The sequence below is a fragment of the Dromiciops gliroides genome, chromosome 6, assembly GCF_019393635.1.
Source record: "Dromiciops gliroides isolate mDroGli1 chromosome 6, mDroGli1.pri, whole genome shotgun sequence".
Lineage (NCBI taxonomy): Eukaryota > Metazoa > Chordata > Mammalia > Microbiotheria > Microbiotheriidae > Dromiciops > Dromiciops gliroides.
The window spans coordinates 272058054-272072792 of record NC_057866.1 but is presented as its reverse complement, the minus strand read 5'-3'; the positions used below and the strand labels follow the sequence as shown (position 1 = coordinate 272072792).

Sequence of the window (14739 nt, the reverse complement as noted above, 5' to 3'; positions counted from 1 at the left end):
GGGTGTCTCGATTATGCAGGTTCACTGTCCATGCCAAGTACATAGGAAAAGGCTTCATATAACTTTCATTTTTTTACGTCTGTCATCTATCTGCCTTTTATATCTGACCTTAAAAAAGAGGTATAATAGAAACATTCATTTTGCATGTAAAATAATATTCAAAGAAGTCTCCACTGTTACTCTTGGAAAGAATCAAAATATTCTAGTCAAACGTTTTTTTACAACTTTATTCCAAATATCCTCTATTATCTTACAGGTAAATTCTTGAACTCAGATACAATTAAATGAATCAACTACTGGGAAAAGGTGTGTTTTTTAAAACTTAGACTACAAAAAAGACTGGCATGCTAACTATTAAAGAAGGGAAAGGGATCCTGAAGAAAGACAAATTTAATGATCCCATTGATTACACATCTTTACTCAGAAATCAAAATACTAAATGAAGGAAAGACTGCATGAGTTTTTAAAAATAATTATTGTCTTGGAATTTGAGAGAACATCACTGTGTTCAATGACTAAAAGTCCAATCATTGAAATGTCATTTTTTCTCAGCTGCAGAAATGGAAATGTGAAAGTTGCAGCTGAACTCCATAGAGATGAACCAGACAGAATGGAGTGTGCATTTCAAAGAGTTGGGATTGCCTGTGCATCTTTACCCTGATGTTTCTAATGCACTAGAACAATAAGAATCAGTCAGTCCAATGATTAAAAGATTAAGGAGGCTGACACAGATTTTACCCAGAAGAGATTTCTAAATACATTTAAATACTGGTAAAAATTTTGGTCTTTAAGGACATAGCATTTTTTCCCAAAACTGCAAGTAGAATTTCTAGGAATACCATTTCCCCAATATCTATAGATGACACTTTTTGAAAGTTGAGGACCAAAGGTAGGAAAGAGAGACACCCAAAGTGGCAAGGTGAATTGTAACACATTTCTAGCAACATCATAAAGAATATCAACAGAAAGAGATTTCTGGCTAGAAGGGATGTTGGGGGACTGCTGAATAAGTTGGAGATTGTCATGGGCCCAGAGGGCCACCGCTCCCGTGACATTCACTAGAACAATGATTTAAAAGAGTTTCAGATTTTAAAAAATCAATAAAACAAAAGAGAAACAATAGTAAATTCTTCCATTCAGTCAAGAAGTGAACAAGAAGATGGCCAGAAATCTATGGACACTTGAAGTGAGGCTATATTGGGGGGGGGGAGGGGAAGGTGTGAAGTCATCTTAGTCTCTGATGAGGCCTGAAGTTTATGGGCATTGTGAATGGGGAAGCCACTGATGGGGGTAAAGCCAACCCAATCTCAGGTAAATGGGGCCTGAAGTCAGATGGATTAGAGCCCAAGCCTGGTGGAGCTCTGGGAGGGTTTGGAGTCAGGCCTCAAAACATCACTGGGAAGGGATATGGAGCCAGACAATATATACCAGGGGGCCTTATAAAAGGTATGAAAATAGGGATTTTGTTTGAGGAACATTAGGAGACAGAGTCAACCCAATGCCAAGGCAGCATGTATACAATAGGACCTATATATGGAGACCTGAAACCAGCATGATCTCCAACATCCAGCTGTAGCCCATGAAGTCTGCAATAGAAGATGGCAACTACTCTATCTCCTTAGCTGGGTAATGCATGAGGGAAAAAAAGTCAAAGATAAGGCCAAAGCCAGCACCCATTATGGACTACCAGGAGATGTAGGCAGAAGCCACCCCATTCACCACTGTAGTGCAAGCAGCATCTGTATTATAGGGGGAATAGGACCTGTCCACTGCATCCAAGAGTGCAAGAGAAAGAGGAACATGGTACTGGACAAGGTCCCATAGCAGGAACTAATATGAAAGCTCAAGTACAATGAAGAAATCTCACAGGTTATGTATGAAAACACCAAGAGCCAAGTCAAAAATAAAATAATTCTACAATAAGTACAAGCAGATTTTTAGAAAAAGAGAATACCATGGCCATTAGGATTCTAAGAGCAGGTGAAAGAAAGGAAGCAAAAGAAAATGGAATTAGAACACTTAAGACAAAAAAAAAATGGGAGTAATAAATATCTTAGAAACTAAGATGGAAAATTGTACCCAAGTAGTAGACTCTATGAAAAATAGAGTGGAAAATAGAATGGAATAGATAAAATTAAGTGATTCAATGAGGCAAAACACAATGTTAGAACAGGGAGAAGGAAGGGACTGAACAATTATAGAGCACTTCCTAGGCACCAAGCACTGTACTGTTGTTTTCATAAATACTCTCTCGACTATTCTCACAACAACCCCAAAAGATAAGTGCTATTATTATCCCCATTTTACTGTTAAGAAAACTGAGCAGACAGAGGCTAAGTGACTTGTGTAGGGTCCCATACCTAACGTAAGTGTCTGAGGTCAGATTTGAACTTGGGTCTTCCAGATTCCAGGCCCAGCACTCCATATACCGTGTCACCAGGTGCTTCTCATACTGTTACAACACTGAAAAATTAGAACGGGTAAAGTGTCTACTACCAAATATAGCTGACCTGAAAAATGAGTCAAGATCTATTATAGAATTGCTGATAACTGTGGTTGTTGAAGTTGACATCAAAGAGGAAAATGGAAAAGCCACGACAACCAGTCCCAAACTTCTCAAAGTTTATATTCTACTGGAGAAGACAATAAATAAATAGACATATAGATAGATAAATCAACAAAATGATGAATGAATAAACAAACAAACAAATGAATAAAAAATCATTTGGTGAATCTCTCACCAACAGTCTCTCACTAACACTTTTGGGCTAACAGGGGAAACAGAAAAGGTGTTCCATGGGAAGTGAATATGAAGAAAGTCTTGGAGGCAGTTTGGGATTCAATGATTTGGACGTGAGGAAAAACTTCATCTCTAGCACAGAGCATAACCTGTGCATAAGTATGGAGACCAGAAAGGGAACCCCTTTTTGCAAAGGGCTTATTGACAACCCAACCATGAGGAGTCTGGGATTATATTTTTCTTTCTGATATCACAAAAAGCAAACATCTCAACCTCTGGAGCAGAATGTCTTTCTGTTTTGAGAAATAGCTGAAACATCCAATGTATCCCTTCCTTCAAAATGAGAATGTTTTTAACACAGTATCAAATGCCAAGATGAAAAGGGAGAAGTCATACTAATCACATTTTGTTCAAAAAATGCCTAGCATCTAGATATCTGGAAACATCTGGATGACTTTTTTTTTCACACACTTAACGTGATCGTATATGTGACCTATATTTCTTCTCTCTGAAAAAAAAAAAAGTCAGTTCCAAAAGAAGCTCTGAGTGAACTGTCTCAGCACAAGGAAACTCATTGTGCAATAAATCTCAGGACAGGCTTATTTTCCCTTAGAAACATTTATAATTGGTCTGACTTCATTTTTCCCCCTTCTTCCCTGTTTCCTCATAAGCCCAGAACTCAGCTTTTATCAGTTGGGAATCTAGCCTCTCAATGACAAAATCATCACCACTTTTGTAAATCAATATTCCCATCTGTAAATAGCTCAGGGGCCTTGCTTTCCTATTTCAGAATCAGTCAGTAACAAAGGAAAGTCAACTGGAGTTGTCAGTGAAGTTATCAGGGTCACAGAGACCAATTTGAAATGCAGAAACCCAAATGAAGTTCTGATCACGTGATCGGTTTGAGTTTTGTTTGTTTGTATTTTGTTTGTGTTTTTGTTTTTAATGTCGTGATGTTCCATCCTAGGGAACTTCTGCAAAAACCAGAGATTCAATTGACACAGTATAGTCATTGGAAAAATACGGCTCATTCTGGGATTGAACTTTTCAGGAAATGTGAATCAGTTGCAGTTTTTAAAAAACAGATTTCTGAAAGAATCACCCTCACTTGCGTCTGCAAAAGCTTGTTCATGAGTTCATCCACAGATCCTGAGGATTTTCAAGTGTTCTTCACATTAACCCTGTTTGGAGTCGGTCATAGACTGGAAAGAAGTGAGACGAGGGTGAGGACAATCTCCCTTTTACTGGCCTAATGTAGTGCTTGGCTGGCACCTAGTAATGACACAGAATGATGGTTGATGGATTGAGATAGGGGATGCAAATGGCACTGCCCCTCTTTGACAGATGGAGTAACTGAGGCTGAGAGGGATTACGCCAAGGTAGACTGACATCAAGTCAAAAGCTTTTTTTTGCCACACCGAGCTGGCTCTCCTTGTGATGCTTCATACCAATAAAAAGACAAGAGCCTTGTATAAGTTACACAATAGGTAAAATTTGTCCTGGAGTTCCCTTTTCACTGCCGGTCTAACCCTGCTGGGTGCCCCAGGCCTCTTCAATGCAAGTCCCAAGGAGGGCTTGCTTATGCAGTGTTAATTAAGGAGGCCAGACATTCCTTTACAAGGGATAAGCCTTTTGCTCCACAATTAGAGATAAGGCATAAAATGGAGATACCCCTGGGAGAACTAACAGTGGGACTTAGATGCGCATTAAGAAGTAGCTGACAAGTGGGTATAAAGGGCAGAGAGCTGGTTTTGATGAAAGGAGAGGGAGCCAAAGGCCTCTGAAGGGGGTGGGTGGGAATTTGATACCATGGTGGAGGTTGGGGAAAGCCTCCTCAGAAGGGAGCCTAGGTGTACCAAAGACGAGTATCTCCCACTTCATTATTTTACTCAAGTCTAGTCTTCATCCTGGATTTTTTTTACAAGCAGGGCTATCTCGGCTAGCAACCAAGTACTCTTCCCTTCCATTTTTTTTTTAATTTTCAAAGTAAACTCCTGAAGTCTGAAAAATGTTAGCATCCCAACAGAATGAAATTCTAAAGGGGGGGATGGGGTGTATTTCAGGAACCAATGGTAAAGTGCAAGAAGAGAATTTGAGGGACTTCTCAAATTCTACCCCCTTGGATCAGTCTCAAGTCCAGTGAAAATGTTATAGTTAATGGGTTCTTATTCATATGTGTGTGTGTGTGTGTGTGTTGGGCTCTTTTGACACTGATGAAATCTATGTACTCGTGAAAGTAATGTTGTTAAATGCAAAAAATAAAATAAAATAATTTAAAAATAGAATTATAACGGAAACAAGGAAAACAATTATTTTGAAATCAATACTTATTCTTTCCCCAAGGACCATTCCTTCCTTCCAAAGTGAGTAAATCCCAAGTAAAGAACTCTTGTCTTAAAATGTTAATTATATGTAATGAGGTATTATTATTATTATTAAGCTAAAAACTATTATTCATGATTAATAGATTCTGGAGTTCACTTGTACTACTGACATTCCCTTTTGGGACAAGACCCAGATTCGGGAAATGTATGAAGGCGAAGAGGCAGAATAAGTATCAATTAAGCCCCTACTATGTGCCAAAAAGTATGCTCAAAGAGCTAAATCATTGTTCCCCCTTTTCCTATTACCAGGAGTGCTTTAGCTTGGTTGTGGAGTCTGACCCTAGTCAGTCACTGTATCTGAAAACAGTTGTGTACCCAGTGATCAGATCTATTTATACCTCAATTCAATCTGAAAAAATCTGACCACAAAATGAGATAATATATAAAAAGCTGTGCAAACCATGAAGTACTATATAAATGTCCACTGTTATCATTGCTAAGGGAATGAGCACACATTAACTTAAAATATAAAATCTGACCATCGATTAAGTCCTTTTGACATATGGATGAGGTAAAGATGTAATACGTATGTGCATCTATACACACATACACATGTGCATAATACTACATATTTTAGAATGCAAACACATATATACTGTTGAACACACAAATGGCTTGGGACATGTGTAACATGTGACAAAAGATCATAGATATATAGCTGGAAGGGTCTTAAGAGGTCATCTGGCCTAACCCCCCCCCATTTTACAGATGAAGAAACTGAGTCATGGAAAGTCTAAGTGACATGCAACCCACATATAAAGTGTCAGAGCTGGGATTTGAACCAAAGTGATTCCATTCATTGTTTCAAGTGGATCACACTGCTATGAGTACTTGCCTATACATATGTCAAAATGCCAACGTAATTTCATCTTTTAAAGAGGAACCGATGGAATTATCAAAATGGGCTAAGTATATTTTATTCTCACTTTTGTGTATGTGAGAGGAATATAGAATTCAATAATTCTATCAGTTTAATTGGAAATTAATTTTGATATAAGCCTGAAGAGCATAAAGTGGTGGTACCAGCTAGCAGGGACAGAATCTGACCTGGGCCAGGAAAACGACCCCAGCTATACCATCACGGCAATCTCATCAACTGTATCTTCAACATGCTCTTTATGAACCAGAAGATAATGGTCACACTGCCAGTATCTAAGATGGAGAGAGATCCTGAGTGCACCAGATCCCTTGGACTTACATTCACCTCCTTGCTCTTCTGAATACATTTCTGAGTCATGACTAGACTTCCTCTACCTACATTATGTTTCTTCCCTCAAAGATACATCATTGCTATTCGTTGGATCTGTTCATTTTTAATCCCAGTTCATTCATCAATATGGGCAAAAAAAAAGTCTCCAAATCTCCCACTGATTCATGTGGTGACAATTTCCAAAGACCAGAGAGCTCTTCCTCTCTGGCTTTGTAACACCAGGGGCCAATCTGACCCCTTCAGAGTGTGTCTTTTTATACTTTTTTTTTCTTAGAAGCATAAAAATTGCTTAAAAAGACATTTATTTGAAGTAATTATGAAAACTACATTTGTATTGGCTCCCTTTCTTTTATGGCCTCTTTAGAGAGCAGAAGATTATGGCAGATGTGTTCTTTGGCAACAGCTGGCAGAGGTGAATGAACACTAGGCTCAATTTCCTCTTAAACAAAAAGGACAAAATCAAGGAGAAAACCTCTCACTATTCCATCAGCTCTCCTGTCCTCAGATCTCACATTTCCTAATATAAGCACCAGACAAAAATGATTTGAACCATGTAACAAATGCAGTGTGTGGGTGTGAACTTTATCTCCCTCATTTTGCAATGACATCAACAAGTTTACTCCTGACTTCGAAGGAAAGTCTCCTGAAAATTGGTTATGTTTTGTCAACTTGTAAGTTGTCTTTTACCCAGGTTTCTCCCTAATGCTACAGCACCCCAGCATTAAAAAGTCTTTCTGTTTGTTCTGTTTGCAAACATACAAAATATAAATACAGCCCGAAGGCAGCAGTCATTTGGTTTTTCAAGAGGAGATTCTGAGAACTTCAGTTGTTTATTTATATGTATTCCACTATCTATTTTCTTGCTTTAACAAAATGGTAATTTTCTAAAAAATTTAATTCTAAAAAGTAAATGTTAGTGAAGATAAGGGTTTGGAGCATGAAAAAAAAAAGCATCATTAAATCCCTATCATGCCCAGTACTGACCATAGTACTTAATTAAAAGAAAATTAAGGGAAATTAATCCAATCTTTACAAATTTTTTTTAAAGTTAACTTTAGAAAGAGTTCAGTAAAGGATTGAAGGGTTGCTCCATGAGATCCATGCTTGTTATAAAGCTGAAAGACTTACATGGGAGTCCCAAATGAAATTTGGAATAGGAGGGACATTATCTACCTTGTAACAGAACCCAGTGCCCACCTGTTCTTTGGTTAAAATCGCCTTTCCATCAATGAAATGAAGTTCGTTACTGAAACATTGCACTGCTTGTCTTTTTTTATCCCATCTTCAGGTTTTTTGCTTCTAATATTTTAAGATGTTAAAACAAACTGTGGGTTTTGTTTGGCAAAATTAAAACATATAGTCCCTCCATCATGTTTTGCAGATGTCATCTGGAACAAATTCCTCTGTGATTTCTAGACTAGAACTCCAGCAAATTATTTTGTTCACACTAAGATGAAGGAAAGAAAAAATGGCAGTCATATCTTCTTTGGGCCATACATTTGGGAACTAAGGCCAGTGAATGCTTTGGCTGCTCCTGGCACCGAACTGCCTGGATTGCATCAAACCAAATGCTAGGTATGTTCTTGGAAGCTGAAATGTATCCAGGGCAGGTTTTGTTAACTTGAAATTTAACTGAATTCATGGATCTCATCCCCCAAAGTGCTGCAGCCACTCCACAATTCTAAGAACAGTTGTACTTGCCTGTGGATCGTGGCATGACATACATCCATTACTTTTGTTTGTTTGTTTGTTTTGTTTTTTGCAGGACAATGAGGGTTAAAGTGACTTGCCCAGGGTCACACAGCTAGTAAGTGTCAAGTGTCTGAGGCCGGATTTGAACTCAGGTACTCCTGAATCCAGGACTGGTGCTTTACCACTGCACCATCTAGCTGCCCCCTCATCCATTACTTTTAAAGGGAAAGGTAGGAGGACCTTAGTGTTTTCCTTTTAATGGGCAATTAATAGAAGGATTCTTGCTTATCCTTCTGTGCTTGATAATGCTGTGCAGTAATAAAGTAGAACTTACTTTGAACAACTGGTAGAATCCAAAATCTATTTGGAAAAAAAATCTATTCTTGAAAGCAATGCTTAGTTAATGTAGGAGGGAGAGTAGAATGTTGAATATTAATTTTCAAAGCAAAGATTTTTGTAGAACCTATAGAGATTTCATTTAATTATAATCGGTGGTGACCTCTGCTTCTAAAAAAAAAAAAGATTATAGGGTATGAGATGAAGAAAAAAAATCAGATTAAGGGGAAAAAACAAAATGACTATTCCAGGCCCTGCCCCAAGTCCATATAAATTGTTGGGGTGATACTACTTCTCAGTTCTGACACAGTATTGGCCAATAACACTCACTCTTCTCTTCTTCCTAGCAGCTAGCAGATGGCAATCCACTGCTGGCAAAGTTCACACTTTCACCTGCTGCCAGGGAGGGTGTCTGCTGCTTACAAGAAAACTTGACAAGGGGGAAGGGAAGATGTTGGAGCTCCTAATGGTACAGGGCCCACATCTTGCCCCGTGATACCCCCTAGTGAGTTCTCAAGGAAAACTACTAAGAGAGTTAACCTTCTCAAATTCCTCTATATTTCTAGCATGGAAGAGTCTGATGATGGCCTCTGAAAATTGTGTATTCACTCACATCTACTTTGTAGGCAGAATTTTCTCCTCATCTATTCTGATTCCCCTTTCTCTGGACATTATGGATCAATGACACCCATCATATGAAGGAAGGGAAGTGTGTGTGTGTGTGTGTGTGTGTGTGTGTGTGTGTGTGTGTGTGTGTGTGTATGGGAGAGAGAGAGAGAGAGAATTTTTTTTAAAGTTCGATTTAGCTCTCTAGACACGAAACTGTTAATGAAGTAAATCTTTGAACATATGGAAGAGGAGAAATCCACCCTATACTCCCCCTTCAAACATTACTTGATTAAAGTTTTAAAAATAGCACTACCCCCTTGCCCTCCTCCATTCTTCTCCCCTTTACTCCTTCCCCACCCCTCCCAACACACAAAAGGAATCTGGGCAGGAAAGGAGCTAAAAGCTGAACGGCCAGGTTCCTCAACCACTGTGGTTATCCAGAAAGTTACATTCGCCTATAACAATAAACTGCCCAGCTTTGGGAAAGCACCATACTTTCCCACATGAATGTTAAATAGGTCCAGGACAAATAAACTGGGGGATTCCCCTACCCCCCCAACCTTTTAAGACGAAAAGACATCCTTCAATTATATATTTTGTTACTGTCTTAAGAGATAAAAGCTGTATCTGCAAGTGATTAAAAGATGTTTTATATTCACAGCCTTATTTCTGCTGAAATAAAGGCATAATTTAAACCACACATAATTCTAAGTAATTTGGGTCCATTACAGCATTCTAGCTTCTTCTTCTTCTTCTTCTTCTTCTTCTTCTTCTTCTTCTTCTTCTTCTTCTTCTTCTTCTTCTTCTTCTTCTTCTTCTTCTTCTTCTTCTTCTTCTTCTATAATAGTTACTAATTAAATCAGAGTGTTATTGCAATGCTTAGCCTGGTGCTTTGACATCCAGGTTTAGTGAATAAAAAGACCTGACATCAAAATGAAAACAATATCCCAGACCAGGCTTTATGTAAGTTGTTATGTTTAGAGAGTGTGGTACGGATTAAGGACAGGCATTGAAGTTAGGCTCACGGGAGGGTGGGAGTCAGAACCTTAAATGGGCTTTTTTGGTCTTTTCTATGGATATAGAAACTATTTTTTTGAGAAAAATGTGAATTAGTATTCTTTTGTCTGGCTGCTGAATCACCTATGGCTAATTACTCCACTCTCTTGCCCCCCAAAAGCTAGGAGAAAAAGACTACTGAAGGTTAAGTCAAAGGACATTTTAACACAGTTCCAAATATATTCAGATTTTTAAAATGGGAATCTGGACCCTAATTAATAATGTTGTCCTATTTTCAAATTTTGAGGAGAGACTGAAGCAAATGAGAGCAGTTTATAAAAACTCCCACGTAACCCTGAAATCCAAAATTGTGTGCATTTTTCACTTTGGTAAAGCGATAATATTTTTCTTGGAGGTTGATTAATCCCTTATGAAAGATAGATGTCACAAAGTGATACCTTCCTGGTATTTTCACAGAAATCATTTTTAGAAAACTTTGCAACAAACCCATCGACTGAATTTAAAATGCAGTCCCCCTTAAAGGTTACACTCCCATTATCACTTTTACTAAATCATTAATAAATTTTGGGTGTGCTCACATACACACTTCCTCAGTGTCTTTCTCTCCAGTCTCTCTGGTCTCGGTCTCTGAAGCTTTCGGTCTCTGTTGCGGGGTGTGTGTGTCTGTGTGTCTGTGTGTCTGTGTGTCTGTGTGTCTGTGTGTCTCCCCCACCCTCCAGTTTTCCTCCCTTAAATTCCATCTGCATTAAGCGCACCTAGGATCCGCTCTTTATCCGCACCTCTGCCAGACTGGGGAGGGTGTGGGGAGAGGAGGCAAGGAGGCTTGTCTTCTCACCGAAACCTCCTAGGCTTTCTTTGAGACTCTGGGTGGGAGACAGAGGAGAAGCCGAGGTCAAGGGACTGGGGGGAGGGAGGAGAGAAAGAGGAAGACGAGGAAGACAATTCAAAAGTGGTGCGGCGCTTGGGAAGGAAAGCCTTAGGAGAGGCGGGAGGAGAGAAAGCTTTCCCGGTGACCTCCGGCAAGCCTAAGAAGCAAAGTTGCCAGAGAGTACTGAGATAAGAAATGCAGACTAGGCCAGCTACCCCCGGAGATCTGTTCCCGGGATGGTGACTGGGCGCCCCCTGGGCGCCCATGACGAGAGGAGGAGGAGGAGGAGGAGGAGGAGGAGGAGGAGGAGGAGGAGGAGGAGGAGGAGGAGGGAGGAGGAGGGGGGGAGGAGGAGGAGAAGGAGGGAGGAGGAGGGGGGGGGGAGGAGGGAGCTGCCCTTCAGTAGGGGTGGTGGGGGAGACAAGCGACTGTCCGATTCCCTAATATCTCACTGGCCTCCTCCTCCTCCGGGGCGGGGGAAAGGGAGAGGGGGTGGGGGGACCCCGCAGGACACACTTTCACACCCAGTTTCGGGACACAAGGCAATAGCAGCCTTCAGTCCAGAGCGTCTCTTTGCTGAGTTTCCCCTGGAGCTCAGCCCGGGTCTGGGAGCGCTGGATAACTGGAGGCCGAGATCTCCGGGGACCCGAAAACATAAAAGGCAGCAAGAGACAACGTGGGGGCCAATGGGGCAAAGGGGGGGCACGACCAAGAATCTGACTAGCTAAACAGCCTAGTAACGGAGCTGATGGATCCTTCCCCGAAGGGTCCCGTTAATGGGGCTCCGGGGTCTTTGGTCAGGCTCTGCCCTGCTGCCCTGCCCTGTTGCTCTGCCCTTGCGAGCTTGGGCAATATATAAAGGAAGAAAGAGTCCAGACAGGCACGTAGACTTCTTTTGCAACCCCTCCCTTCTCTTGACCCCATCGTCCTGTGATTCCTGCCAGCGTACCTGTTCTGTCTAGGCTAGTCGCAGAAGGGAAGGATCCTAGCAGGAAAAGGGGATCCCCTTCAGAGCTATTCCCTCCCTGCCTCCTCCATGTGACTCCGGCACCTAGAGAAGACCCCCAAGAGCAGCTTACCCCTCCCCTCCTGGGGGCATCACCAGACACTAGCCCCGAGCTTCTACGGCAGACAGCTACTAGTTACGTGGCCCTGAAGAAGGCACTGTTTCTAGTTTCTAAGCCTGTTTCCTCATATTTAAAATTAAGTTGGACCCGTTAACATCTAAGGTCCCTTACAGTTCTAAATCTATGACCTTTTCCTACCTCACCTCAAGGCATATTTGAACCCTACCCCTCCAACTTCAACATCACTTGTGGGAAAAGAAGGGCACAAGTTCCTGGAGAAAGGGAACGGTTTGGTTAGTGTCTTTACAGCCCCAAAGTGGAGCACTGCTCCTTCCACGCTGTATGCCTTTAATGAATGCAAGTTGTTTCATTTGGTGAATTGTAAGAGTAAGCCAGCCTAAACCTGGAGAGGGAAGCGGCAGTCCGACTTCCCGAGCCACCCACCTTCTGCCCTTTGCAGCAGGCACAAGCACCCTCCCTGTCCTTAGAGTCCCAAAGGGGCGTCTTTCCACTCTCTCAACTCGATTCACTAATCCAAATCTTCCCAAGTTCTTCCCCAGAGGATTCCGCCTCACAGCCAACACGTCTAGTCCCCCTCCCCCCAGCTGATCGCGCTGTGACCCTCACCCAACTAGGAGCCACCTTCTGCCTTCTACTGCGCCTTGAGCGCCCAAGTCATTCCCTTCCTTTCCTTAGCCCCTCTCTGGGCCCAGCCAAGGGAGGGGTGTGGGCCTCACACGCACCCCCCCAATCGAAGAGTTCACTTTTCTGCGCCCACCATCCACGGGACCCTGACGGCTCCAAAGGCGCCCTTTGCCCCAATCTCTCGAGGGACGCGCCCCGGGGGGAGGAAGGAGCCTGTGCGTCTGGTAAGATTTGTCTGTCAGCGTGTTTTACGAGCTTCGCTAGGGATGCGACAGGCTTCCCTCTGCTTGGTACTTACCTCTTAATGTCTAGGGGGGGGCTTGCCCTGTGACGGAAGGAAACAAAATTCTCTCCAAGTAAGGTGCTTCTTTGTGAGAGAGCGCAGGTTCTTTCGGTGCGTCCGAGCTGCCAAACTCCAGTGCCCAGGCCGACCCTGGGTCCTGTTGGGGCTCTGGCAACAGCAGCCCCAGAAGCCGCGTCCCAACTTTGCTGAGGACGCTGCAAACTTCCACCGCCTCTGGGCCGGGGCTCCGGGATGGCCCCAGGAGGGAGGACACGGTTCCTGCAGCGGCCGCCGCGGCTGCTACCTTCCGAGACCAGGGTCCTGGGCAGCTGCGGCTCCCTTTACATGTCCCGGGCCCCCCCCCGGGCCGTCCGGAGGCTCTGCGGAGCGTCCAGCCTGAGCCCTAGGCTGGATGGGGCTGGCGCGGGCGCTGGGGCTGCAGAGGCAGAAGCCGGGGCGGGCGGCGCTGCTGACCCGACCGGGCACCTGGGGCTCCAGGGAGCGAGGAGCCAGCTAGTCAGAGGGTGAGGCTGCGGAGCCCGCGGGCGGAGGCAGGCTGCGCGGAGCCCGGGGCAGCCGAGGCAGCGGCGGCCGCGGCGGCAGCCGAGCAGGAGGCAGAGGTGGCGGCGGCAGCGGCGGCAGCCTGGGCTCCCGCGCCTCCAGACAGATGCTCGGGACCGGACGGTGCACACTCACAAACACCAACCGCCGCGGGCCCCGCCGATCGCAGGCGCTGGGGCAAGCTGGGCTTCCCAACTGTGTGATGCGCTGGTGCACCGGCAGCTGCGGGACTGGGCGCTCCCTCTGCTGCTCTCCTCTCCCCTCTGCTCTTCCCCTGGGCGGTTCGGTGCGGAGCGCGAGTGTGTGCGCTCCCAGTGTCACTCACTAGTGAAGCTCAGAGACGCCCTCCCTCCCCCTCCTCTGACTTGGCCGCCCTCCCCCCCCCCCCCCCAGGCTGTCCCTCCTGCTGGCCCAGAGCGCGCGCGCACTTTCTCTCTCTCTCTCTCTCTCTCTCTCTCTCTCTCTCTCTCTCTCTCTCTCTCTCTCTCTCTCTCTCTCTCTCCCTCTCTCTATCCCTCTCTCTATCCCTCTCTCTATCCCTCTCTCCCTCCCTCCTATTTCCTTCCTCTCTCCCTCTTCTTTCTATCTCCTCTGTTTCTGTCTCTCTGTCTCTGTCTCAGAACAGTGACACAACACACTCAAACTTCTGGTGTTGTTTCCAGCATGCTCAGGAAGATCTCGAGCTGATACCTTCTTTACCTTCTTTAGCTCTCAGTTCTCTATTTAAGTATTTAAGACAGCCAAAAAGTAACGAGAGAGAGAGATAGAGACAGAGACAGACAGAGACAGAGACAGAGACAGAGTCAGAGTGCTGTCATTAGTTGATTCCGGAGGAGTGGGGAAAATGGGTGAGTAGTGTAAGGGATTTTTCACTCATTCCAAACCTGAGAACGAGGAAGACAAACAGTGAAAAAGTGACAGAAAGACAAAAAAGTGAAGCGGAGAGATCAACAGACACAGAAACGGAGAGGGAGAAATACAGCAACTGAGCCAGACAGAAGCGGGAAGACCGAGATACAAAGAGCCAGAGACAGAAGTGGAGGACTCAACTAACTGTTATTTGCTCTAGGAACGAGAAGTAGTACTCTGGGCCAAAGCTGACAAACAACAGAGAATGTGAGGAGAGCTGATTAGTTCACTCATTCCCACATTAGAAGTTACCTAAGTGCTCCAGGCTGAGGCACTGATGAAAAATGCCTGATATTTTTTTTTGAGGGACAGAGGGGTAGGTTTAAGTATTTATACAGGGTCTACTATGTGCCAGTCACTATGCAAAATGTTTTATGAATACTATTGGATCATCACAACTCTTCAAGGAACAGGCTGG

General features: G+C 43.6%; 1 protein-coding gene across 1 annotated transcript in view; it reads right to left on the bottom strand.

Moving 5' to 3' along the window:
- Positions 1–13295, bottom strand: part of NDNF (neuron derived neurotrophic factor) — a 43473-nt gene extending 30178 nt beyond the window's left edge. The window contains exon 1 of the mRNA XM_043971199.1: positions 12867–13295. The gene's annotated coding sequence lies outside the window, so the exon portion shown is untranslated. The remainder of the gene's footprint in view (positions 1–12866) is intronic.
- Between the last annotated feature and the right edge of the window lie 1444 nt (positions 13296–14739).